At 42.6% G+C, this 27,760-nt stretch overlaps 1 long non-coding RNA gene across 1 annotated transcript in view; it reads right to left on the minus strand.

The window, feature by feature from the left end:
- Positions 1 to 221: 221 nt before the first annotated feature.
- Positions 222 to 27,760, minus strand: part of LOC311606020 — a 186,698-nt gene continuing 159,159 nt past the window's right edge. Inside the window, exon 3 of the long non-coding RNA XR_014782160.1 lies at positions 222 to 740. This is a non-coding gene — a long non-coding RNA (uncharacterized lncRNA). The remainder of the gene's footprint in view (positions 741 to 27,760) is intronic.

Raw genomic sequence — 27,760 nt, forward strand, 5'->3', positions numbered from 1 at the left:
TCTCTGCATGGTGCTGTTGGGAGGAAGACAAAACTTCAGAAAGTCTGGTCATATGGGAAGTTCTTGAGTCACAGAGCCTGCTGGCAGGATCTCAGTGCCCCTCTCTCCATTCTTTCCCCGTCTCCTCCCACTCCAAGCCCCTCCCTCCACTCTTTTGACTTGAGACTCACATGCTCCCATCACAGTGCTCACCATCAGGCAGGGTACCAAAACTGAGTCCCATTTAAATACCATATCTTTGGGCCTCCAAAACCGCAAGTGCAATAAACCATTTTCTCTTTATGAAGCATTTGCCTCAGGTATTTTGTTACAGAAGCAGAATTCTGACCCTGTTAGAGGAGCTGGGTTTCTATTGTTTTTGTTTTTGTTGGTTTAACTGTCCTTATGTAATATGTCATAGCATGTGCCTGAAAGAGGTTTTATATTTTTCTTCTCTTTGCGCTTAAACTAGAGACACTCTCAGAGCTCTTCCCTCTTCATCAGTGGCTACATCTGGTTTCTCCATCCATGAGCCTGGATTAAACAGCAGCAGTGAAACAAAACGCAGCTCATAGATGGGTTAGTAGTGCTTAGAATTCTAGTCTTTTCTATGGTCCACTTGTTGTTTTCTCTCCTTAGGATTTATTTTTCACAGCAATAAAATAATGTTGCATGCATTCTAGTTGTAGTGTTTAACCACACTGAGGGTGACATGCTTTTTCAGGATACTTAGGTCTCGGACTCGGAAATTCTCATTCAACCTATATGGGATGGAAAAAGAGCACAGTTTTGTTGTTTGTTTTCCAAATTTTTTTGAGACAAGGTTTCTCTGTGTAGCTTTGGCTGCCTTGGACTTGCCTTGTAGACCAGGCTGGCCTTGAACTCAGAGATCTGCCTGCCTCTGCCTCTGCCTCCCCGAGAGCTGGGATTACAGGTGTGAGCCACCACACTCAGCTTTTTCAAGTTTTTTATTTTCATATTTTTTATTTAAAAGTCCTCTCATTGAACTTCACTAAACACAACCTGATGGAAGAAGCTAACTTTTCAAAACACAAAGTGAAGAATATGGATCATGAAGGGCGAGGAGCCTTCACGTGATGACTGGCCGACGCTGCTCACACAGCATGGCTGCAGCATGGCTCAGCATTGTCCATTTACTTAGGTATTTTTGCTTCTCTAAATCGTAGTCTCCTACATCATCACTGTTGTCATGTCATCAAGCTCAAAGTCAAGATGCTCCAGTCACAATAGGCCACTGAGTGCTACCTCTGTCTTATAATACGTAGATGCCAGTAGTTTCAGCCATTGTGAGAATAAAAAATTGCCTCTGGACATTACCAAAGACAATGTGGGTGAAAAACTATCTCTTGTAGAGAACTGTTGATCAAAATATATTCGGACACTCAAGACAGGGTACCAGTGACCGGGGGAGGCTTGTGTTCTACCTCCAAGGGGCATGGGGTCTTCGTTTAAAAGTTTAAATGCACGAATTAGGACCTGGATGAGCCGAATAAAACATGAGTGAGTAAGGACCGTGAAGCACAGATTCCCCCTTAAAACAGCAGAGACTCCTCTCCACACGTGTTCTCAGTCTTTGCTTAGTTCTGCCATGATAACCACACACCAGGGGAGTCTGAAAAGAGTTCAGTGCACTGTGGGCACTCAATAAATATTTACCATCCGAAACGCTTATTCTAATTACTAATAGTTATTATGATAAAACATTTAGAGCATATGGCTTTCAAAACTTTTAAAAGTAGCTCACTTAGATTTTTATGTATTTGTTTATTTTATAAGTGCACGCATGAGACAGTGTGTGTGTGTAGGTCAGAGAACAAGTTTTGGGAGTTACTTTTCTTCTTGGATCATGTGGGGCTAGGGGTAAAATCCGGGTGGTCAGGACTTGTGAAATTCCTTTTACCACTGAGTGTCTTGCTAGATCTCAGTGTTATTAAAATGCCAACTCATGGGTCAGGAAAATGGCACACACACACAAACACACACATACACACATGCACTTAGATGCACACTAACACATATGCACACACACATACTCTCACACATATACACACATGCACTCAGACACACACATACAAACACAATTAGACACACTCTCTCACACATGAACACACACAAACACACACACATACACACATGCCTGACATGGCAACATGCATCCATAATTCCAATGCCAAGAAGGCAGAGATAGGAGGATCTCTGAAGACTAGGTGGCTAGCCAATCTAGCTCAAATGGGAAGATATAGGAGAGAGAGAGAAGAGAGGAATTAAGGAAGATACCTGACATTGTCTTCTGACTTCAACTTGCATGTATGTGTGTGTGAACACAGTAGTCTCAAAAATAAATGCTAACTTATAATGGCCATAATAACCTTTAAGGCCTTTCTCACTATCATTGTGATGATCTCAAACCTGAATTTTCTCCCTTTTTGCCTTATTTTAGTTCTTCGAGACAATGCCTCACTATATAATCCAGGTGGCCTCAACCTTGAGATCTGACACCTGTCCCCCTCAGTCTTGAAAAGACTATGACTGCAGGTGTACCCCACTGTGGCCATCGGGTTTCCCCTCATCTATAAGTGAGGAGGCACGTTCAAAGAACGGTAGCCCATGAGTAGCTAGTTAAATGGGAGGCCCAAGACTGAGTTAGTTGATTCCCACTTTTAATACCTCCTCCATGTTATCTGCTAAGACAGTGTAGAATTGGCAGGACAAATAGCACAGAGTGGGAAATCCACAGGGGTATGGGGGGGGTTCCACTGTGGACATCTGTCTTTTCCTTTCCAGACCCAACTACTCCTAGCCCACCACGTTACACTTTTAGAACATGAAAATCGAAAACCTAACTGGCACATTTGCTTTCCTTCTACAACAATCTGGTGCTCACACAAAGCCGCGCATCCTGCCCTAACCTCTGTGGGAAGAGCTTGCCTGACAGAGGCGTTAGGCTCTGACAGCCAACTCTACTTCTTGTGCGCTCCACACACAGTTGGGTGCAATTCAAAGCAGAGGATTTTTAGGGCTTCGTTTGCAACCTCTTCCAAGAAAACCTTTGGCTCACGGTAGCTGTGCCACGGATGGCTTCTAAGAGCCTGTGTTCAAGCCATGTTGTCATCTGTGCTTGAGGCAACATAAGAGAGAGCTATTTACGGGGCCGCACAGCCAAGGACTCTTTGTGGCATGACTTCGCCAGATACAGTTGATTGTGAAAGGCCCCTATGTGCCAGAGCTGAAGCCTCCATCCTGCGTGGTGCCAGGGGCAGGTGACAGAAGCAAAAGCTGATGTCTGGGGGCTGAAAATTAGAAATGACTAAATAAGGAACTTGTCAGGGTGCCATAAAGATGTGGTAGAAGCTAGATTATTTTTTCCTGAATGTTAAGTCTGAATTTTGAGAAATATTGGCATCGACCACCTGAGAATCCAGAGCTACCTCCCAGACCTCTAGACTGAGAACTGTTTCTCTCAGGGTGCCGCCACCTCCCTGCCTCCCGCTACACACAGCCTGAGTGGACACTCACGGCTTGTGAATACTTCAACAGTGTAGGTTTAACAGGCATATTAAATTTATTCTAGACGGTATACCTATGGCATGGGTAATGTTAATATGATGGAAGAAAGACCTCGAAGAGCTGTTCTACTAATAAGTGGCCAGATTTGGTTGAAGAGGCAAATACCAGATCTTATTCTCAAAAGGAGAAATAGTGTGACAGGTTCCCTTCTAGAAGGGGGCCAAGATGGCTTCCATTTAGAAGAAAAGCACCCGTTTCTTATTTAAGAATGCTAAGAAGGGAAGAAATAGACAGGAAAAAAAATGAACTCAAATGCACATTTTGGGAACCAAATACGTTAAAATATCATGTGGATCTTTTCATGTAGGAAACCCTGGAGGAGGTTCTTATTAATTTAAAATTCACTAGATAATAAAACAGTACACATGAATTAAAAATCCTGTTCACAGTGTGTACTCTCCACACACATAAGCTATATGCCTAGCAACCATTTATTGGAGCAACTGTAAACCACTGTACACATACATACACAACACACTCATATGCATACACATACATATACACACAAATACATATCTACATCTCTCTCTCTCTCTCTCTCTCTCTCTCTCTCTCTCTCTCTCTCTCTCACACACACACACACACACACACACACACACCGCTGTTCTTAGGCTCAATGAAACAGAAGCGAAATGACAAACTGGTTTCTCTATTTTTACCAGGAACCTCTGCATGCACATCAGAAAGAAGTCATCAGAGGCTTCTGGAGCTCCCCATGGTTGTGTCTGCCCATACATTACAAGCAGAGATTTCTTGAAGAAGTCTCTCTCATGGTCCCATCATCATTTTAGATTAACTGGACCAACCCCCTTCAAAACAGTTCACACCTAAATGATGTCTGGCTTCAGAAAGTTTTTGTTATACTTACTTGTGCTGTGTGTCGGGGATGCACAGTACCACAGTACCAAGGTGGAGGTGAGGGCGCAGTGTGCTCTTGCCCGCCGAGCTATCCTGCCATCCCACGGTTTCCCTTTCACTGGGCCTTCTCACATGCTACCCACTGTCTCTTCACAATGGGATGTGCTCCACCGATAGTTTCTTTTATCAGAAACCATGAAAACAGGACAGAGTGGCATGTTGGTTTTTAAGTAACTATAAACTTTTCATTAAAAGAAATGGAGTCACCAGGAAATGGCAGGAGAATTTTTAAATATCAGAAGCAAACTTTTACTCTCAGTCCTGAATCCTACAGTCAGAAAAAAAAAATATGGGACTGGGGGCTGGAACAGAAATAAAGGTATTCTCAAAAGAAGGAATTCAAAAGATCTTCTTTCACTTTCTTTACATTTTTAAAATAGAATATGTGTTGGCCATATTTCTTCCTCCTACATATTCTCCCAGTAAGACCCCATTGCTGAAGACACCACATAATTATATGATCAGGCATGGAGAAATCAAGCTGGTGCTTAACTAAGAGTTCATCCCACTGACCAGCAGTCATAGTGCTGAAGGAATCATACACGCTAATGGAGAAGAAAAATAATCATCAGTCTCACCCAGCTATGAATGCTCCAAGCTACAATAACAACCTGCCTACACGATATACTGGTGCAATAGTGGCACAGATGTTATTGGAGTAACCAGCTACCTTTTTAAAAAATGGATCAGTGGTTAAAAATGCAATCTGCTTTTCCAGAGGTCCTGAGTTCAATTCCCAGCAACCACATGGTGGCTCACAGCCAGCTCTAGTGGGATCTGATATCTTCTTCTGGCATGGAGATGTACATGCAGAAAGAGCACTCATATACATAAAAATAAAATATAAATCTTTTTGAAAATTGGATTTAAGGCCCACTCCATTCCCAATGCCTATTACAATTATTCTGCTGAATGAGCACAACAATAAAATGACTCTTAACGCTACATTGCTAAACTCACAGACCAGTGCCTTGCTCAGCCTCATCATTGCTGCTGCTTCTTACAGTAGATAGGTCTTTACACAGAGCCCTACAATGGGACAGAGAGGGAGCGACCTTGGAGTACTCAGTCCTAAGTGAGACGCCTGTATCGCATCCCTCCTCTCAAAGGTTAGGAATCTAGGCAGAAGGGCAGGTGGAAAGACCGTAACCATCAGAACTGGCAGATGATCCCAAGGAACCAGTGTTTTCTAGATAGAATAGAGTGAATACACATAGGAAATCACAGGGGTATGACAGCACGCACAAGATCTGCACAAAATCAAACCAGACAAAAATCTCAGCATGGAAAAGAGGGAGTGGACAAAAAGTCTCATCTCTAACCAGTAAGTTATTTTCTATTGATAGCTGCTGGGAGAAAGAAAATCTGTTTCTTCAATGGAACAACACTGGGTTTATCAACTTCACCCCAGGGCAGGTCTCGTGATCAGGAATAGTTGGCCAACACAAAACAGACTCCATGTTTGTTTCCTTTTGCTCTGCTTTACTGTCTTGTGCTGGTTTGTTTTGTTTGTTTGTTTTTGCTTTTGCTTAAGAGAGAAAGAATATAAATTTGGATGGGGAGAGATGGTCTGCCTGAGAGGATTTGGAATAAGAAAATTAATATGAATGAAATAAATGGAATTTAAATGAAGAGACAATGGCCCAAAGTAGACATCATATGCTATTAAATAAGAACCCCAGTGCCAGGAATGAGTTACATATTTTTAAGTCATGGACCAAATGGATCTCAAAGATATCCCCCAAACATTACAGCTGTTGTTGATGCTATTGGCTACCTTCACAACCTGGTGATAAGTCCACATTGCAGAGGCCGTTCTTAGCTAACATACCTGCTGCACTCATGAAAACCAAAACAGGTAGAAGGGAATGCTAGCGCCATGAAATTGGAAGTGTTAGGAATAAAAGGAGGCACAGAAACCCCAGGCATGCAGGTGAGCACAGGGGACGACTGGCTGGCTTTTCCTGAGGAGGGGGAGGTATGGGTTGCTGGATGCATAGGCACTTAACCCAACAGTGATAATCTGCAAGATTGACAGGCAGAGAAGCAGGTTTCTAACCACCAAAAGCAGAGGCTCTGTAAGAACAAAGAAGCTAGATTCTGCTGGCAGTGGATGGCGCCATGGCAGAGACGCTGAGAAAGAAAGACACCTGCCAGCTCACGTCTTTTTGCCCCAGCTTCCCTTGCCCTCTGGAGTACTCGGGGGGTGCTGTCCAGATTCAGGATAGGTGCCCTTCCCTCATCTGTCACCCTCACGCATGACAATCATCTCTGGAAATGCTACCTGCAGACAAATTATAATTTCAAAATAATATGAATATAATAAGACATGTCCTACTTTCTTTCTGTTGCTGTGACAAACACCCCGACCCAAAGCAATGCTAGGTCAGGAAGAATTTACCGGGCTCACAGTCCGTCACTGTAGGGAAGGCAAGGCAGGACATTAAGCGGCTGTCACATCGTACGGGAGCTGAGAGAAAGGTATCCATGCTACCTGCTTTGGTTCATGGTCAGACCCGTGGTCTTCAGCTCAGCTCAGGGCCCAGCCCATAAAATGGTGCCAGCCATCTTCAGGGTAGATCTTCCTGCATTAATCAGCAGGCAAGACAACCCCTCACAGACATGTCCACAGCATGCCACCTTGCCCTAGATAACCCCTCAACTAAGCTTATCTTCCAAGATGACTCTAGGGTCTAGCAAGTTGGCAGTTGAAGCCATTTGTTGCAGAGCAGCACACCACTAATGGGAGAGGGTGGATGACTCTATGCAGTGATAGGAAGCCTGCATCCCATCAGAAGTGGTAAATGTCGCTTTACTTAAAAATATGCTTTTTATTATTATTTAGAGAAGCTGATGAAAAAGTAAGTGCCCTCCCCCGACAAAAGACATAGTCAAATGTACAATAGAAACATTGCAATGACTTATAAAACATTCAAATAACTCACATGAAGAGGAAGCCAAGGAGAGCAGAGAGATAAAGCATAAAGCAAACAGATTTAAATGTTATAACATCAAACCTTTTTTCTTAAAAATGAATCACAACATAAACTGTTTGAAAGGCAGAGATCTGTAGATTAAAATACGGACCGAACTATAGGCCGGCTACAAAAGTCACTTCAACACAATCATAGTTTCAACCTGGAAAGCAGGCCGAGCAGCAAAACATAAGATATAGGCAAGCAAGCCATCACGGAAGGAATGCTGAGTGATAATAAGGCAAAGCCTGCTCAAGAGTAAAGACAATTGTGGTGATTACACGGTGATGGAAAAAGCAGCTCACTGTGAAGAGACACTAACCCTGGGCCTGCAAGCTCTTTAAGAGACGTCCATAAGATGTGAGTGAGTGAGCAGAACTTCAGAGCGAAATAGGCACATGACACAGACAGAGACCTGAGAACATGGCAGCGGTTGACAGAGCTGGAGGCAAAATTGACCAGTGACAGACAAGGGCAAAGGCCTCAGAGTAATGTTTGGATCATTGTAGACATTTATCACCTACTTTGGCTTTTGCTATATACTCAGGTAATTAACATGAAACTCCAGGACTGGTGGTGTAAATAGACCAATAGGAAGACTCATTTAGTAAAAAAAAAAAAAAAAAAAAAAAAGGAAGGAGGACTTGGAGATGGATGTGTGTCTGGCACTTGCTAGGTAAGAATGAGGAAGCCCAGGCATAGTGGGCCCACATGTAATCCCAGTGCTCAGGAGGCAGAGATGGGATTCTTGGAGCAAGATGGCTGGCTAGACAAAGTAAATCATCCAGCTCTGGGTACAAGTGACAAATACAGCCTCAATAATATATAAGATAGAGAGTGACACTTGGAGGCACCTGATATCAACCTCTGGCCTCCACACACATGTGCTCATGCACTTACAGACATGCATGCTCACACACATGCAAACCCACAAACATCTCACGCATGCACAAGGGGATAAGTGACAGGGCTGGGGATGGTCTCTCAGAGCGTTCACTACAGAAACTTTGATACACGCTAAAGGCAACCCTTTCTATTAGTTCACTAAAACCCAACTGGCCTGAGTGAGTCATCTCTCCCTTACTTTCTCCTTGTCTATATAACGGAGGTGAGCTTGCCCCACCCCCACCCCCCCAACCCCGCCTTGCCCACTCTCACTCCAACATAACTAGACTTTACATAAGTTTTCATCCAACTCTGATTTTCTCAAAGCTTTTTTTTATTTTCTGGCCTATTTTGTTCTTTTTTTTTTTTTTTTAAGCAGACATTTTCAAGTCACTATTGGAGCCAAAGTATCTTCCATCTTCCTGTTTAACTTGCGAAGAATTAAAGTCAAAACAGAGTCTAACCCTGCTTGCTGCCACTCAGTCAAAAGACAGTCATCTAGAAATTTCCCCCCTCAGATACAGATATCTTGGAACAAAGGCCACAACCAATATGGAATAAAAAAAAGAGAGAGAGAAAGCAAAGATAATACATTCCAACCAAACATCTTGCTTTTTTTTTCCTGCTAAAATAATTTCTCCCCGCTAGGTAGACAGCAGCGTAGACCATATTTAACCAAATACTATCCATGCATAATGAGAAACATGGATGCATTGCTTTAGGAAAGTTACATGCTATAAACAAAGCCTGACAAACTGTTCAGACTTTGATAGTGCAAAATGAAGCAGAATAAATTAAAAGCTAGCCACATTCCTCTCAGCTTTCTGATGGGCTTTGTCCAAACAGTTCAAGCAATCGCAAAATATTAGTCAAGCCACGTTCACGCATTCTGCTATTGTGATTTTAATTTGAGAACGTTTGTTGAATATTTACTTTGTTGTTTTAGCTGTAGGTGTTGGGAGACACAAGATGGAGAAAGTAGATTCTTCAGTTACCATAAGAACTTCTCACTAGAGTCACTATAAATTCCGGTAAAGAAAGTATGAATGCTGCCGGGCAGTGGTGGTGCACAACTTTAATCCCAGCACTTGGGAGGCAGAGGCAGGCAGGTCTCTGTGAATTCTAGGCCAGCCTGGTCTACAAAGCGAGTCCAGAACAGCTGAGGCTACACAGAGAAACCCTGTCTTGAAAGAACTAACCAACTAACCAACCAAGCAAATAAACAAACTAAAACTAAGCTCTCATTGACCAAGAACTGTGGAAACTATATTGAGTAAGACGAGGAAGCACAAGATACCAAACGGAGCTGAGGTTTGGCTCCAGCTGGATGAAGTTAAAATGACTGCAGTGACAGCCAGGACACAGTGGTAAATATAACGTCTCTAATTGATAATGACCATAGAGATTAAGGGGAGGCTGTGTGCTTAGACACAACAGTTAAAAGAACTTCCCTGGGTCCTACAGCTAGTTGTGGTGGTTTTATTTGCACTGGGACTGGGGTCCAGGGCTTCTGTTTTCAAACCTTCTGGGCTTTCCATAAATGGGTGGTATCATTTATGGAGGAAAAGAAGCCAAGGCCTGAAAGATGAATTCTGAATGGTCTCACCTCCATGTGAGATCTGAAGAGGCTGATCCCATAGAAGCTGGGAGGAGAATGCTGGTCATCAGAACTGAGGAGGAGAGAGTAGAAGGAGGATGGAGTGGTCCAGCCCCCAGGCCACAGCTGGACTGGAAGAATCCATTCTGGTGTTCTCTCAAGGAGCAGGGTGACTGTAGTAAACAGTATTGTGTAGGGCATCCCAGAATAGATGGACTACCATACTTCAAACGTTTTCACCACTTGAGTGAGGTGATGGCTCCTTCTTCCATTTGAATTATTACACAGTATTTACACATATGAAAACACCACACTGTGTCCCATACATGTGTACAGAGTACAGTGATTGTGTATCTGTGAAAAACAGCAGCAATAAGAGAGCAGTCACTGTATATACGTTGGCTAGAGGAAGGACAACCCTAGCTAAGGTAGGGGCTTGGTTGCCTTCTTTGTGAATGAGTTACACTGTTTTGCTCAGTGTAATGAATGGCATCAGTTCTTGGAGTCACCACCCAAGCGTTATATAATGGTTTCTGAAGTCCAAGAAGAGGACTCTGGGGAAGACATGAAGGCCAGTGCTTAGGGAATTTCAGAAGACCCTGTCTATTGGCAGAATCTGCTGGAGGCAGTAGTGTGGGACTTGGGAAGACCAGTTCGATTTTGAGGCTACCATGCCCTAAGATTGAACTCCCAGGGTCACCTGGATTCTGTCTTCTCTAAACCTGCCTGGCAAAAACAAACAAACAAACAAAAAACCAAACAAACAAGGTAAATAAACAGTTCTTGTTGCCTATTCTGATTTAACAGCATTGGGTAGTGCAACTTACTAAAAATATGACCGGAGACTTCGCTGACCTGTTTCTTCCTTCTTCAGATGCATCCTTTTATGAATGTGCATCCATGAAAGAGACTGGCTGTTTAAAACCTAAATAAGACCCACATTTCCTGCTTTGCCCGAGGTCTGCCAACGCTTTTCCTTCTGCGTTGACTCGAGGATTGTTTTCAAGGGTTTTGTTTTGTTTTTTGTTTTTTGATAGAACTAAATCTCAAAGCACGCAAAACATCTTAACTCTCCTTTTGTGAGACGCCCCTTCTAGCTGGAGGGTAAGCCCGTGCTTGCTAGTCTCCTGAGGGCCAGAGAGGATGTCCACCTTCAGGGAACATGGGAAGCTGCCCACGCTGTGTGCTCAAGAGTCCACTGGTTGGAAATTATTGCTGAAAGTTGTAGGGAGGAGTTTAGAAGTCTCTAGAACCCTGGAGCTTATTCAGAAATGAGGATGACAAGTTTTTATTTCTTGTGCTCCCCCCCCCTTTCTGTTCTGCAAGCCATTTCCGTTGGAGAAACTGACTAACATCCTTTCTCCAGGGCCTCTCCCCATGCTCCCACCCTGGACTTCCTATGACTCTTCAGTCAAAAGAGAAAAGGCCAGGGCATCAAACCCTCAAGGATTTGTACACAGGCAGAAGACAGCCAGGGAATGAACGCTGCGGGCAGTCACAGTTGTGAGCCCTGAACTGAGTACCTTATCATCTCTTGCATTTCTCTCTCTCTCTCTGGAAATTGTGTAAGACGATTTCACTTTTCAAAAGATGCATTTATTTTTATTGTAAGTGTGTGGTTTTGCCTGCGTCTATGTGTATGCACCACATATGTGCAGTGCCCATGGATGCCAGAGGAGGGCTTTGGATACTTGGAAATGGAGTCACAGATGCCTGTGGGTACTTAGAATGGAAGCTGGGACCTCTGCAAGAGCAGCAAGTGCTCTCAACCACGGAGCCATCGTCCCTCTACCCCCACATTCTACCCACAAATCGCAGGGACTCGGTAGCTTCGTCTTCTTTTGGAATTCCCAACTGCATTCATGAGACCCTGACTAGGGGGCTTAAAACTCATCTTTGGGAGGTGGGTCCTAATCTCCTCTAACATCAAGATTCACCCAAAGAGGTCATGACTAGCTGGATGATTGACATGAAGAAAGAAAGAGTCCATCCCAAAGTATTGATTTTAAATCCACCAGCTCAACAGTTTGTGATTGGAAATCTATTCCCAAACTCTTTCCTCCTTTCTTGATTCTGTACTTTTATCTGAGACCCTCTTTTGCATTGACACTCCAGGGTGACTCTTCAGTGAGTCCCAGACCAGAGGATCCTTCCCTGAAACAGCAAGACAGTGGTCATCACAGGAAGTAGACTTTGCCACGCTTTAATGAAAACACAAGCCACACACTGAACAGGAATGTGTCATTTGTATCTTTGCCTGGGGGCAGTGTTGGCAAGGTCCCATGCCTAGTAGGAAGAGAAACAACACCACTGCTCTAAATGACTCTTCTCTGTCAGGAGGAGAAGCTGGGAGCCTAGGACTCCAAGCGGTAAGAAATTTGATCATTTGATCTCGTGTGACATTTTGAAGGCATCTAGGTCTGGAGTGCTGCGAGTCAGGTTTCAGGAAGTGCGGAGGAGGGAGGGCTCTGAACAGCAAGAAAGAGATTGTGAGAGTCACAAGGGACAGAGGCAGCAGAACTAACACAAACCCACTAGGAGGCTCTGTGGCTCCCTTCTACAGCCCAGAAGAAGGGGAGGGGATAATAATAATAATAATAATAATAATAATAATAATAATAATAATAATAATAATAATAATAATATAATGGGAGGAGGTGTGATACTCTATGAGCATTTACAGGGGGAGGAGGTCCCCCTCAGTCACAGTCATAGGGGAGGGGAGTAAGGGGAAAGTGGGAGGGAGGGAGGGAGGGAGGAATGGGAGGATGCAAGGGATGGGATAACAATTTAGATGTAATATGAATAAATTAATAAAATATATTAAAAATAATATAATGGGAGGAAGAGAAGGAGGAGGAGGAAGAGAAGAAGAAGAAGAAGAAAAGAAGAAGAAGAAGAAGAAGAAGAAGAAGAAGAAGAAGAAGAAGAAGAAGAAGGAGAAAGTTTGCATGTGGTGCATTGGGACTTTACTACTCACAATGATAAAAGAGCTGGGCAGCATTCCCAGAGTGTTGCCAACTTTTCTTCTTCCTCCTTTGGCCCACATATTATAATTGTATGGGTTTTCCCCCCAAAGCCATTTTCAACTCAAGAAATGGAGAGAATGTGCAGTCCACATCTTACCCAGGTTTAGACCCAGTTTTCTCCTGACAGTGTCTTGCAGATAAATGGCTCCTGTGGGAACAACGTTGGTTTCTGTGGTGTATAGAGATGACCTTCCTTGATCCAAGAAGAATGAGTGCCAACTCTGCACATGCTGCTAGGGTCCCTTTCTGCTCCAGGAGTTTTGACCAAATGTGGATCCTAGTCCCACACCCGTTTTTCTCTTACCGAGGGGTTGCAGCAGGATGTTAGCTGTTAGCTAACTAAGCTTTCTTTCTCTGTCCCCTAAAAGTTGTGCAAACCATCTTCATTGCCACATCTCCCTACCCCGCATCTCTATTCTCCTGTAAGACATACCTAGTGTTTGTGTCCTGGGTACCACCTCTTCCTTCTCCAATTTGTGGAATGATTCACTCATGCACTTGTCTGAGCTGACACAGGGTTTTGGAATCCTTTCTCATAGCTCTCTCCTCTCTGCCCTGCTGGCCCACAAATACCATGTTATTTGGTTCCCTGGAATTGTTATGGTAATGTTTAGTAACCTGCACTGCTGTCACCTTCCCAGCTCTGCGCTTGGAGCCACCCACAGGGCAAAGCCAGGAAGGGAAAAACAGACACCTGGGAAATTCATTTCTTGCAAGTCACTTCTCCAAATTTCAGTTTCCCTCCACAGTCTGCAGGCTTTGACCTACTTTTCAAATTCTCTCCAGTGTAGCTTCCCCTTATCTCTGAGGGAAACAGGTCACCTTCGTTTGACTTCTCCTTAGGGTCCCTGCTCTAGACCTTTAAGCATATGACCCTGCCCCTTTTCTAGAACATCCCTTTCTCTACTTCATCTCCTTACCAATTTGCCATCTTATTTTTCTTGTCCCCTCCCATTCTTCTTGCTAAAATCCCTGGAAGTGTACTTGCCACATGAGCCTGCGCTCCATAGCTGGTATGAGGAAGCCCGCCATGGCCTCTCTTTCACACTGATCTGAACTCTAAACTCCACACAAATGCAATGATCAAATCCATTGGTTCCTTGAAAATTAAGCCAAAGAAGTTGAAACATGGAGAGATGACCTATAAGACAATTAATTTTCCAGTTGCCTTTCCATTATTTCCTTGTGGCTCTGCCTTGAGGGAGCTGCAAGCATAGCTTGGAAGAGGTCAGCTGTTTGGGCTACTAAAAGTCAAGGCAATACCAACTTTCTGAACTAAAGGGATGGGAGGAGGGTACTTACATGTTAGCAAGTGAGGAGAGGAGAGAGCATAGGAAGAGAACCCCACAGTTCTGATTATGTACCTACTATGTGCACAGTTCTGATTATGTTCCTACTATGTACAAGGCCTGAACCACACCGTAAAAGCTATGAAAGCTGACCTGTTTCTAAGCACCTGACTACCTTGCAGTTAATCCTGGCAGGGTACATGCATGAGGCATACCAAGGACTCACAAGGCTGAATGCATTAGAACCACCCCCTGCAGAAGCCAGAACTTTCTGTGAGAATTTAACTTAGTTTATTACCTCATAAATCAAACAAGCCTGCAACATCTCCCAGAGACTTATATAATGATAACTTATGCTCCAGAATGTTCACAATGGCCAAGGCTGCCTGTACTAGAGAAGACCAGTTTCTAAGGAAAAGGACAGTTGTGCCATTCAGAGATGAGCCAAATGTTAAAATCCTCAGGCGGAGGTTTTAAAGCAGCCACTATTACCATGATCCATGAGGCACAGTCAAACACCCTTGCAAAGGAAGTGAGTTCTCTGCAGAGAAACAGAAGGCAGAGAAGGAACTTACTGGAAACAATACAACTGAAAAATGTAATGCATGGAATTTGAAAAATGATTGGATAAGTCCAAGAGAAGAGAAATGACAAAGAAAAAAAAAGAAGGAGCATAGAGTTAAAGACAGGCCAATAGAAATTATCCACCTTGAGGGCCAGAGATAAAACAATAAGAGTAAGATGAAACCTTGGAGACCATAGAAAAATTCTCAAATGCTCTAACATATATGACTCTGGGATTTCAGGAAGGGGTAAGAACCAAGTTAGTTTCATTTTTATCTATCTTATGGGCACGTTTGTATGCATGGGATTGTGCTTGCTATAGAGTGTAGATGTAGATCAGAAAATAGCTTTTGGGAGTCACATCTCTTCCACTGTGTGGGTTTTGGGGATTTGAACTCAAGACTTTACACTTGGCAGCAGGGATTCTCTTCCTATGGTCTCTCCTCTCCTCACTTGCTAGCATGTAAGTACCTTCCTCCCATCCCTTTAGTTCAGAAAGTTGGGTATTGCCTTGATTTTTAGTAGCCCAAGATACACTGAGCTATCTTGTCAGCCTGGAAAAGATAAATTAAAGATAAAATAAATTTACACATCATAACAGTTCAGGGAGTGTCTTTGGGTTAAGCAAAAAGGAAACCACATCAAATACATAAAAATCAAAGTGCTGAAAGCTGAAGGCTAAAAACAAGACATCTATAGATATATCTATCTATATAAAACTTTACAATATAATGTATATTAAAGCTATATATAAATATATAGAGAGAGTAAAGTTTTATATATACAGATAGATATAGATGTCATATATATACCTTAAACATGCTAGAAAAAATGACATATTGCATATATTGCATACAGGGGATAATGACTCAATAGGCTGTGACTATTTTATCAGAAACCTTGGCAGTCAGGACAGAGTGAATTAATGTCTTCTATACTAAAAGGCCAAGAATCTTTCAGAGCTAATATCTAAGAGACAGCTTGGCATGGAGGTGAATTACTGAAATAAGGTTCAGGACCAGGAAGTAGGACAGAAACATGGAGGTTAGAAGTGGGTTCAGAGAGAAGAGATACCCCACTTGTTAATGGAGGGTCGACTGGCACTGTGAATGTCAGACTGTCAAATCTGAAAGGGCAAGCACACCCCCACACATATGCTCACACAGAGTCTGAGCGACCATCCTGAAATGGGGATTGCACCAGTTAGACAGCCACAGCTGAAGGAGAGCAGGGTCCCAGGCTTGCCATATTGGACATGTCCCAATATCTGACCTTTATTCACACAGTTCCCTTGGCCTTTGTCTCCTGCTCTCCTGACTCAATATGATCAACCCCTACCTACCTCGGTGGCCTAGTTCACATGTAGCCATACTTACTCTATAGAAGAGAATGCACCAGAGACCTCCCATGTACCCAGGAGCTGAACCCTCTCAAAAGGCTTTCCAAGATCATCCTACTGAAAGCTATTTATACACTGAATCTTCAGACCAATTCATCAAACTTATTTTATTTGCATTAGCTGGCTGTGTACCTGTGCATTCTATATTACCTGAGGATATGACCTGCTCATCCTCAGGTTGCAAACAGGATTTATTAAAGTCACTTAACAACATTCATTTTAGGGCTGGTGAGCTAGCTTTCCCTCAAGGCTGGTGACTGGAGCTACATTCCTGGAACAGACATGGTAGGAGAACTCCAAGAGCTGCCCTTTGGTCTCCACCTATGTACCAAGGCGTGTACATATCCTCCTCTCTATCCCACACAGTTAAATAAATGTAATAAAAAATATAAAGACACTCACTTCTGTAGAACATCTAATGGAAAAAGATACTTTTGCTCCCTGTAAATCTATCCAGATACTGCCAATCAGAAAGAGTAATATGAATTATTTGTAATTTTTAAAAAAAATCACTAAAACAATTCCTAACTCTAATTAGCAATTTATATAAAAATTAAAAAAAAAAGCACTCATATTTCCTAGTTATTTCTCTTATATTTGATATATTCATGCTCAGAAGAACCATAGAATGTTTTTAAAAACCTTTTTATGTTTTAGTTCTCTCTCTCTCTCTCTCTCTCTCTCTCTCTCTCTCTCTCTCTCTCTATCTCTCACCCATGCAGATCTTTTGTGTATATATCATGGCTTCCAATTTTGTATTTTTGTGGAATTCCTGAATATGTGAAAGAATAGGTCTCTATTTTGGGTGCCTCTTCTTGGACTCTTTTCCTTCAAGCACAGGAATACTTAGTGGTGAGAACTCAGGGCTGAGGGCTTACCTCAAGAGTAGAGTGCTATCTAATATTCAGAAGCCCTGCGTCTGAGTCCCAGCACAGCAGACACAGAAAGCCCATATCCTTGTTTTAGAAAGCAAAACACTGAGACTTTACGAGCCTCTGGCTAAGATCACGCTACTTGAAGTCAACTAAAATACAGACCTTCCAGGTTGTCTGAGGTCCGTGCTTCCTTTAGCTTGGTAGTGTGTGTGTGTGAGGTACAGGTGGAGGTACAGATATGCTGAGAGACTGTAGGACCAGAGCCCAGCAGAGTAAGCCTGGATGGTGGCCGGCATCACCGACAAGTCTGATCATCTCCTCCCAAAAGATTAAGCAGTTCTTCTGAAAGTTGCCTTGTCACTCAGCAAGCTCTTCCTGCACGCCGGTGGCTGAGCACGCCAGCCACTCCTACCTCACCGCCCACTTATTCTATTCACAGTTTATAAACCCATCGCTTAAAAGACCAAAGAGTTCAGAGGGAGCTGGTTATGAAACAAGAGGAAAAGCAGAGTGGGAAAGAAAAGTGCATGTCTGATCTCCGTCCTATCAAAAACCAAGACAGGAACAAGGCAAAATGCCTTCGCACCTTTAGTGTTTCAGCGTCTTCACTGTAAAGTGATGTCAGGAAATGTAGTCACCATGGATACAGAGGTGGGTTACAAATCAACTGGCTACTGAAAACTAAGTAAAAGATTTCAGACTCCAGTAAAAACAAAAGTGGGGAGGGGGCGGGGGTGTGGCGCAATAAAGAGTTTTACGAATAAAAGAAAGACTAAAAAGATCATCTTTAAGAAGTTTTTTTTTTCCTTAGTCATCCCTAAAGTAAGAGGGCCAAGGTGATAGTGTCAGAGCTTAACTCAGAATAGATGAAAGGTTCGAAGAAGAAGGAGGCAGATCTATTGGGGGGAATGTCTGGAAATAACCAAGCGCTAATGTTCAGAAGTCATGAGGTCATCATTCATCTTTATAAAAGAGACCGAGGAACAAAGACAAACAAGGTAAGAGCTTGCTTTTACATAACAGCAGCTCAAGGGAAAGAAATAGCTCTCCTTCCTCGGGCCTGGAGCCCGGCAGCAAAGTGTAAGGCTTTCGGAAACCGCCTATGAAACGAATGCTGTTTCTAGTTTCAACAAATGCTTGGAGACATTATGAAAGTCCTTTTGATAAAGATATAAAGTTTTATTCATCATTTTTTTCCAATTTCTTTTTTTTTTTTAAGTTTCCAAATCCTGCAGTCTAGTCTGCTTGTTGACCTAAGATCAGCCCCAAGCAAGCAAACCACTATTTTGAAAGTTTATGTCTAATTTTACTACCCGGGAATTCATTTCTTTCTGAGACAGCATCTCACTTTGTACCTCAGGCTGGCATTGAAGTCACAATGATGCTTCTGCTTTGCCCCCTTCCACTGTACTGGGATGTATGTGTGTGTTTGTGTGTGTTTGTGTGTGTGTGTGTGTGTGTGTGTGTGTTTGTATTCACCAATGTTTGGCTTACATTTTGGTATTTATCGATCGCTGTACAAAGCAGTGCATTATTTGAACACTAGTCAACATTGTCAATGTTTTCAGCTCTTTTTCTCACACTTGATTTAATTACCTTCCTAGTGTTCTGTTACATTGACATGTGAGTATAGATGGACATATTATTAAATAAAAAGAAAATTTCTGTGTTCATCTAGAATTCCCTTGTCATGGAAGTACCACTAATCAAATCAGTGTTGTGTAAAAGACCTAGGTCATGGAGTCACAGAATCACCTGTGGCAAGGATAAAATACCTTCAAAAGTTCTTGATCACCTAAAATTTAATTCAAACTTTAAATTGTACACCATTACATATGAACATTTAATATTGAAATGTAGTTTTCCCCTCACAGTTTCCTAATAAAATGAAGTTACAAGGCTGAGAGGTGCTCAGTGCTTAAGAGCACTTGCTGCTCTTCCAGAGCACCCGAGGTTGGTTCGCAGCACCCACATCAGGTGGGTCACATACACCTCCAGGGAACCCAACAGTATCTTCTGGTCTCCAAGGCATCTGCACATATGTGGTACACACACACATGCGCGCGCGCGCACACACACACACACACACATACACACACACACACACACACACACACACACACACACTAACAATCTTTAAAATGCCCCCTCTGGTATAGTAAAACATAGAAAAACCCACAATAGTTTCAGCCCAGTCTTGTGGCTATTTTAAGACCAAATTGTTTTGTTGTGTTTCCTCTTTTGAATTATTCAAACCTCCAAACCAGTTATTCACTTTGCAAAAGTATAATACTACTAAGAAAATCTTATACTTTTAATTAAGTGTAGGTTTTTCTGGGGGCAGGAATACCACTTACGTATTCTTATTCCCTAAGGAAAAACCAATAGGGGAATTTTCTTCTGAGGTTTCTATTGTAGTGTATGGTGAATGGGAAAATAGAATCTCACTTAGATCTGCATGTAAATAGTTTTAATTGTTCTATCTGTATAACTAAGAATTTCTGGCAAACCCCCAATTTGATTCTTTTTCAATAACTGTGAGTTTTATTATCTATATAGGAAATTGCCCAGCTCACGAATCCACAGAAGTGAGTAAAGACCACTATAGAAAATGCATCTCTGCAGCATGATAGGTAATCCTAAAGAAATGGAAGTAAATTAAATACTTCTCACTCTGAGTCTCCTTCACTTTTCTGCTGCTGTGACAACACACTCTTGACAAAGACAATTTGAGGAGGAAAATATTTAGTTGGCTTACACTTACTTCCAGCTGCAGCAGAAACCATGAAGGAACAGAGCTCACTGACTTCCTCCGAGACCCATGATCAGCAGCTAGCTTTCTTACTGTGGCCTAGGACCACCTTGTTATGAATGGCTTTGCACACCATGAACTGGGCCCTCCCATACTTACTTATCAGTAACAAGACAGTTTCTTGTAGATATAACCATAGGCCAATCTGATCTGGGGAATCCCCCAGTGGAAATAGTACTTCATTTAGCATGGCGGTATCTCAAGTTGACAGCTAAAGCTAACTTAGACAATAGGGACATAGTATAAGAAATTTGGGTACATCTAAATCATGTAATGCCAAGCATATCAAGTTGAGATCTAAGGAAAAGTGTGCAAGATGTACTGTTTGTTGGAAATATCAAGTTACAGATGTTCAGTGTGCTCTCACTTGTGTCATGCTTACAAAGATTCTACCGTATATGTTTGTACTGGGGTAGAAGTTTCTAAATGGAAACACCAGGAATAAACTATAGCATCAAGAATGTGCATTGAGTGTTGGAGTGAAGGGAGAGGGGAAGACAGGGACTTTTACATGCCATCCATAGGTTCTCATTTCTAGTATTTCTATATCAAACAAACAGACAGACAGACAGACAGACACTTCCCCAAATTCCCTCAGCCCTCACAATATCATGCCTCCTTTGAGACCCTATATTGTTACCACTCAGGAAGTCTTGGCCATAATATGTGAGCTTTCATGAGACTGACATGATATGACCGGTGAGAAAGGGCAATGTCTAGCTACAGCTGTAACCTCTGTGGGCTGTGGTACATGGACCCATCTCTAGTATTAGGAAGATGAATATCCTGGCCCAGAATGGGCACAGGAGCTACTGTGCAGCAGTGGCACAGTGATGGTAACACAGGGAGTCAGCTCAGTAGGATAAGAGGACCAGCATTCTAAGGAGGCCAACTTATTCAATGAGCTTGGTCTGTGATGGACATGGCTAGTTGCACCATTACTCAGTATCCTTTCTTGTACTCTTTCTGATGACACAACTCAGATTTTGGACTATGGTATGCCCAGTTAAAAACTCTACTTCAGCCAGAGAAATGGCTCACTAGTTAAGGGTGCTTGCTGTTCTCCAGAGGACCTTAGTTTGATTTCCCCAAACTCATATTATATGGCTTACAACCTCCTCTAAGTCCAGATCCATTCAGGAGATTTGATTCCCCTTTCAGGCCTCCATTGGACACTCACACATAAATGTGACCATGTGTATAATACACACACACACACACACACACACACACACACACACACACACACACACAAATAAATAATACATCTTTTAAAAAAAAACTCTTCCCATGCTTTCTTGATATTGAAGTGGCCATGGAAATTATTGTTGGCCAATAGCTTGAAAACAAGTCTTTGGGTAACATTTTCTGAAAATCATTCTTTGCAAGGTTAAACAAGGATTTAAGGACCATCTTTGCTGTCTTGTATCTTTAGACCTTCATCTTGTAGCCTGCTTGGAAATCATCTTGCACACTGAATTAACTGCACAAGTATCATTGCAGAATAGGACATTAAGAAGAATGCAGGTCCTTGATGATGTCATGTGATAGTTTTAGAATTTCTAGATGGATTCTCCCTCTGTAGAGGCTCTCTTATGAGACAATGGTCCTTGCTTAGCTGAACTGCCATAATCAGACTTTTATGGCCAAATGCCATTCAGACCAGTTCACAGCCTTTCAACCACAGCTCCAGACAGACACAATGAAGATCCATCAAGGTTCTGGACAAGGGACTATGACCCTACTGAGTCAGAGGCTCATCAAATGAGCATGAAATTTCAGGGGACTCCAGGAAATTACTTGGATAAAACTGGGACTGCAAGCAAGCATGTCTCAAGGGCCCAGGACATACCTGAAAAATCACTGGTCTACATTGGTGGGTGCAGCAAGAGAAAAACAAGTCAGAGTTGCTTCTGGCTGTATATAAATTGGTTTGTCCAGGAAAGTTATTTCTCACTTTTCCCAGGATCAGTGACTTGCGGGTCCTTGGCTTGTGGGTTTAATGCTGGTTTCCAGTACTCTTCATGGTCATGAGAAAGAAGTCATGCATCTACTTTTATCATCGTCTTCTCTGCTAGGACTCTATCACATTTCATACAGATTTTCGTCCAGCTTCCCATGGTGTCAGTTGCTGGTTGACTTAGCAAGGCTTCTGCATCCAGGAATGGAGAACAAGGTGGAAGAGCCCCCTTCCTATCACCGTGCTCCTAGAATGACCCAGCCTCTTCCTAGTTCCATCACTTTTATTAACTATTTCCTAAAGATATTCAGAGTTATGGAAAGGTAAGTTAAAACCCAATTAACTCTTAAGTAGAAGTTTCTTTTTTTTTTTTTAATTTTTTCACACTTGCTTGGAACGATGTATTATCCGTTAGTAAGTAGTATAAGTAATTATCGTGGAACCAGTGTATTTTAGGCAACCCCGCTGAAATGGTGTAAACAACATTTCCTGTGTCAAAAGCAGAGATCCAAGTCTGTTTTAGAATGGTCCTTAATCTCCATCTCTTATAATTCTTACCAATAACTTGTCTTTTTATATACGTTGGCATCCGTGTGGAAGACAGCATCCCACATTGACCAAGTCTCCATCTGGTGACAGACGGGGAAACAGGAACGTAGACTGTCGCTTCATGCAGATGGATTTCTATTAATACAAGCAAGTGACCCTAAAAGAGAAATCGGCTAGCTCCAGCACAACTTGCAGGAGATAGTTCTGCATTTCCTGAAAACAGGTTATTTCTAAATACATGGTGCTGCCTTTCAAGCACTGCCTGGGGAATTTTATCCTTCTAAGAGCTAATCCTCCCCCTCCCCCTGACCACACACACACACACACACACACACACCAGGCCTGTGGTTCTCTTTACGTGGAAAGAGATGCGAAGACTATGGAAGAAGAAAGGGAGAGATGGGGTACCAGTGGGAACAGCGGGTATCTTGTGGGGAAAAGGCCCAAGGCTTTCTGGTCACTCTTCTAGAGCCTGCATATTAGAGGTGGGGTGTCGGTATGAGAAGGACGAACGTGACGGGGAATGGTTTGACTCACTGCGTCTACTTGTCTCCCCTTCTTCGCCATGAAGACAAGCAGCTTTAAATATAATCAAGGACACACACACCAGGTAAATTTGCATTCTAAAAATGTATACAAATGATCCCTTATTATGGTTCGAGTATGAAATGTCCCCATAGACTCATGTTTTACGTTTTTGAGTCACCGTCTATTTATGGAGGTGAAAATTTAGAAAGGTGAACCTACCTAGAGGAAGTAGGTCACCGGATGTGGGTTCGGAAGGCTCTATTACTGCTGGTCACTTCCTGTCTCACTCTGCTTCCTGGTTGACTATGAAGTGAACAGCCTTCCTCTACCGTGCACTCCTGCTAACATGTTCTACCCAAGCACAAGACCAAGAACCCAGGGACTGGAGCCGCTGAACCTGTGAGCCAAAATACGTCTTTCTTCCATTAAGTCATGTATTTTGCCACAGCAGTATGAAAAGTGGGTGAAAAATCCCTTAATGATCACTAATAAGGCTTTAAGTGATGGCTTTGTTAACTTCAGTGACCACCCATGGGTCATCATGATCAGGAGGACTCCAACTGAGCTACGGAGAGGCTCATCAGAGGACAGTTCCTGATAACAAACAACCCATTGGCTCGCCAATATATATATACATACATATATATGTATATATATACATATATATTACCTCCATGAACAAATAATACCAATACCCTAAGGGAGCCAGTAGGATGACTCCATAGGTTAAAGCACTTGCTGTATGTGAGCCTGAGATGGACCAGGCTCCATCTCCTGACCCCACCTTGGAAAGCAAGAGCCAACTCCCAGAAGCTGTCATTTGACATCCAACCGCACCACCACCACACACATAAAATCTGCCCTTCACACACACACGCACACATACAAATACACACACACACACACACACACACACACACACACACTGCACACTTCTTAATGTAGCTCTAGAAATTTTCAAGCAAATCAAATACAGTTGTGTTCTCAATAACTTTTTTTTTTTTTTTGTCAACTTAACGCAAGCTAGAGTCCTTTGGGAAGAGGGACTTTCCATTGAGAAAATACCTCCATCAGATTCACCTGTAGGCATGTCTGTGGTGGTGGTGTTATTTTAATCAGCGATTGGTGTTGGAGCCTGCTGTGGGCAGGTTCTGTGTGGTATAAGAAGGCAGGTGATGAATCTGTGAGGAGCAAGCCAGTAAGCTGTGTTCCTCCACACCTTCGGCTTCAGTTCCTGCCTCCAGGAGTCTTGAGTTCCTGTCCCAACTTCCTTAGATGATGGACTGTGGTGTGGGAGGGAAAGATTAAATTAACCCTTTCCTCTCTGAGTTGCTTTTGGTCATGATGTTGTATCACAGCAGCAGAAACTTCCCTGAGACAGCACCCAACTGTACACAGCTTTTTAATGTTCACTTCTATAACACTCTGTACTGATGAAAAAGATGTTAAAGTGTGCTTTGTCAGCAGAAACGCAACTTATATATTATACACACCATGACAGGATAGATTTTAAAAGAAAAAAAAAAAAAGAAGAAAAATTTCAGGTTATAAAATCTCTTCTTTCCAGAACAAACTATTGTAGTGGATGTAAACATGTTTTTGTTTTGGTCCCAAGTGTGAGATGTGAAACTGCCTTGTGTGAGGGTGTATAATCTTTGTCAGCTGGAAACTGCCTCATGTAGGGTTGTGGTCTTTACCAGTTGAAAAACATTCTGGTATGGACTCTGAGAGGAGATAAATAGGTCCCTCCACCCCCCCACCCCCCATCCCCCCACCCCCCACCTCCGGCAAAACAGAGAGACATCACTTTGCATACTTTGTTTGCATCACTTGGCTGTGTATTGCTTTGCCTCAAGATGCTCCTAGAGAGAAACACTCTGGAGAAAAGTTCAAAGAGGCTGCTTTAGGCCCCTGCTGCTGTTTGTTCCTGCTGCTGTGTTGGCTGTTGAAATCCTGCGGACAGAGAGTGGAATCACCCCCAAGGAACTGAGTCGGAAAAGGTCTAACTCCACTGTGCCTACTAACCTTCTTTCTCTCCTATCTAGGGTAAGTGGGTTGGAAGGGAGCTAGAGGACTAAGGACCCCAAATAAAGTAGGTTTTAAAAAGATCAAGGTCTACAAACTATCTTTTAGAAAATCACTTTTCTAAAGGGGTCACTGAGATGACAGTACTCAGTGACTAGTCATATCTAATTCTCTTTCCTACTTTACTAATCAAGCTTTTATTTACATTTTATTTATTTATTGTGTGTGTGCATGGCAGGTGGGGCGTTGAGTGTGTCAAGGTACATGCACAGAGGCCAAAGAGCAACCTGTGGGAATCAGTGGTCTGCTTCCACCTTGTAGGTCCTGAGGGTCGAGCTCAGATCATCAGGCTTGGGGGCAAGCACCCTTGTCCACTAAGCCATCTTGCCAGCCACTGCAGTATGCTTTTTAACTGTGTATCAACTGTGTTAAAAATCACTACAGTATGGCCATGCGTGCATGCAGTGTGCTCTGGTCACATTTATCCTGCTTGGTTACTCTTTCTTATCTTCCTGTCTGTGTCAATTCCCCCCTCCAAGTCTCTAACAATCTCTCTTTTAATTCCATCTCTTTTTCCATCCTAGATCCAAGATACGAGAGAAAACATGAGATACCTCCCCAACTTTATTGAAATGGAATTCTCATGACAAAATGTTTAATGTTTTTATCATAAAAATCAGTGTTTTCAGGGTTTTTAAAAAACAGAGCAGTGCATTGTTATGATTGTCACACCACCAAATTGTGTGACCATTATCAAATGGTCGCTTTACATATTTCCCACTGCTGAGAAATCACCAACCTTCTCTCTCTCTCTCTCTCTCTCTCTCTCTCTCTCTCTCTCTCTCTCTCTCTCTCTCTCTCTCCCTCTCTCCCTCTCTCTCTTTCTCCCCCCTGTAGATTTGCCTAAAATGAAATTTTTGTCAAAAATTGAATCACACAAAATATGATCTTTGTGACTGGCTTCCTTTGTTTAGCATAATTTGTGAGGTTATTGCCTTTGGTGCATGCTTTATAAAGTGCCTCAGACCTTCCTGTACAGCAGTAGGTCACAAATGAGACATAACACATTTTTCCTGTGCATCTGTCGATTCTCAATCTTGTCTCTCTACTTTTTGGCTATTGTATATAATCTGCTGTAAACACACATATGTATTTTCATTGATTTTATTACTTTTGAACATATATATGTGTGTGTCTATGTGTCTGTATGTGTGTTTAGGTACGTGTATATGGATGTGCCTGTGGAGATGCCCTGAAGGCCAAAAGAAGGCATCTATCCGATCCCCTGATGCTGGAGTTTTAGGGGTTTGCGAGTTGTCTGATGTCAATGCTTGGAATTGAACACAGGTCCTCTGCGAGAGCAGTACATGTTCTTAACCACTGATCTTTCTCCCCAGCCTCACATCTATGTCCGAGTTTTTTTTGGATGTATTCTTTTGACTTTCTTGGTTGTATACCTAAAGTGGAGCTGCCGTATCATACACTAGCTCTGCGGTAACTCCATGTTTAAGAGTTGGAGAAAGTGGCCAAGCATTTCCCAAAGTGCTTCCGTCATGTCCCAGTTCCACCAGGAGTGGATTAGGGTTTGTCATGTTTCTTCTTTGGGTTCTGAGGTGGGATCTCACTCAGCATTCCATTCTGGCATGCAGCTTCCTGTAACAGCCAAGGGTGGGTGCGAACACCTAGACCTCCGGCCTCCACCTCCCAGAGAGCGATTACAGGCATGCACTGTCACAGCGGCCTCTGGCCTTTCACTTCTCCATGTCCTCTTCCAATTTGTTACTTTGGGCCAATTTCAGTTCTTATGAGTATGAAATGGCATCTCATCATGGCTTTAATTTACATTTCCTAGGTAACTAACAAACTTCTTTTCATGGACTCATCTGCCTGTATATCTTCCTCGGACAAATGCCCATTCAGAATATGTGGCCATTTGTCTTATTATTACTGATTTGTAAGAGCTCTCTCTATATATATATATTTTTTCCCACACTCTGTGAAGCACAAAATTTTGTAATTTTTATTAATTCCAAATACACACGCATTTGTATTGGAATAGAGTCTCGTATAGCCCCAACTAGCTTTGAACGGACTATGTAGTTAGAATGACCTTGAATTCTGCTCCTCCTGTCCTCATCACCTGTGTGCTAGGATCGCAGGCAGACATCAGCTACTAAGCCAGTTTTCTGTGGTACCAGTGGTAGAACCCAGGGCTTCAGTCACACGAGGCAAATATTCTACCAGCTGAGCCACACCCCAGCCTAAACATTCTTCTTTTGTAGTTTAGGTATCACATCTAAAAGACTGATGGCCTCTTCTAAGATCAGACATTTATACCTCTGCTTTCTTTAAAACCCTTTTATAGTTAGCTCTTATTTTTGTCCTGTACTTTATTTTGAGTGAAAAATATGTATGACGTGGTGTCCGGTTTCCCTTGTGTGGTATCCTGGAGAGTAAGCGTCAGAGTTAAGGCTGCCCTTTCCTTGTTGAATGACCTTGATGTCCCATTTGAAAGTCAGTTGAACAGAAACGTGAAAGTTTGATCTGGATTCTCAGTCCTGTTCTATTGACTGATATGTCCAGGTTCATGTCAACACTGCATGCCTTGGTTCTTGTCGCTTTGTATGAGGTTTGTTCTTCTTTCTTGGGGTTGTTTTGGCTACTGCGGGTCCTTTGGGTTTCCATATGAATTTGGGGGTTAATAAATGGTAGTCATTGCTCTAGCAGAGCTTGCACGGCATCTGTACAGTGGTTCTCATCCGCCCTTCCTAATGCCGCAACCCTTGAA

This window comes from Acomys minous, assembly GCF_964271855.1.
Source record: "Acomys minous genome assembly, chromosome: 9".
Taxonomy (NCBI): Eukaryota; Metazoa; Chordata; class Mammalia; order Rodentia; family Muridae; genus Acomys; species Acomys minous.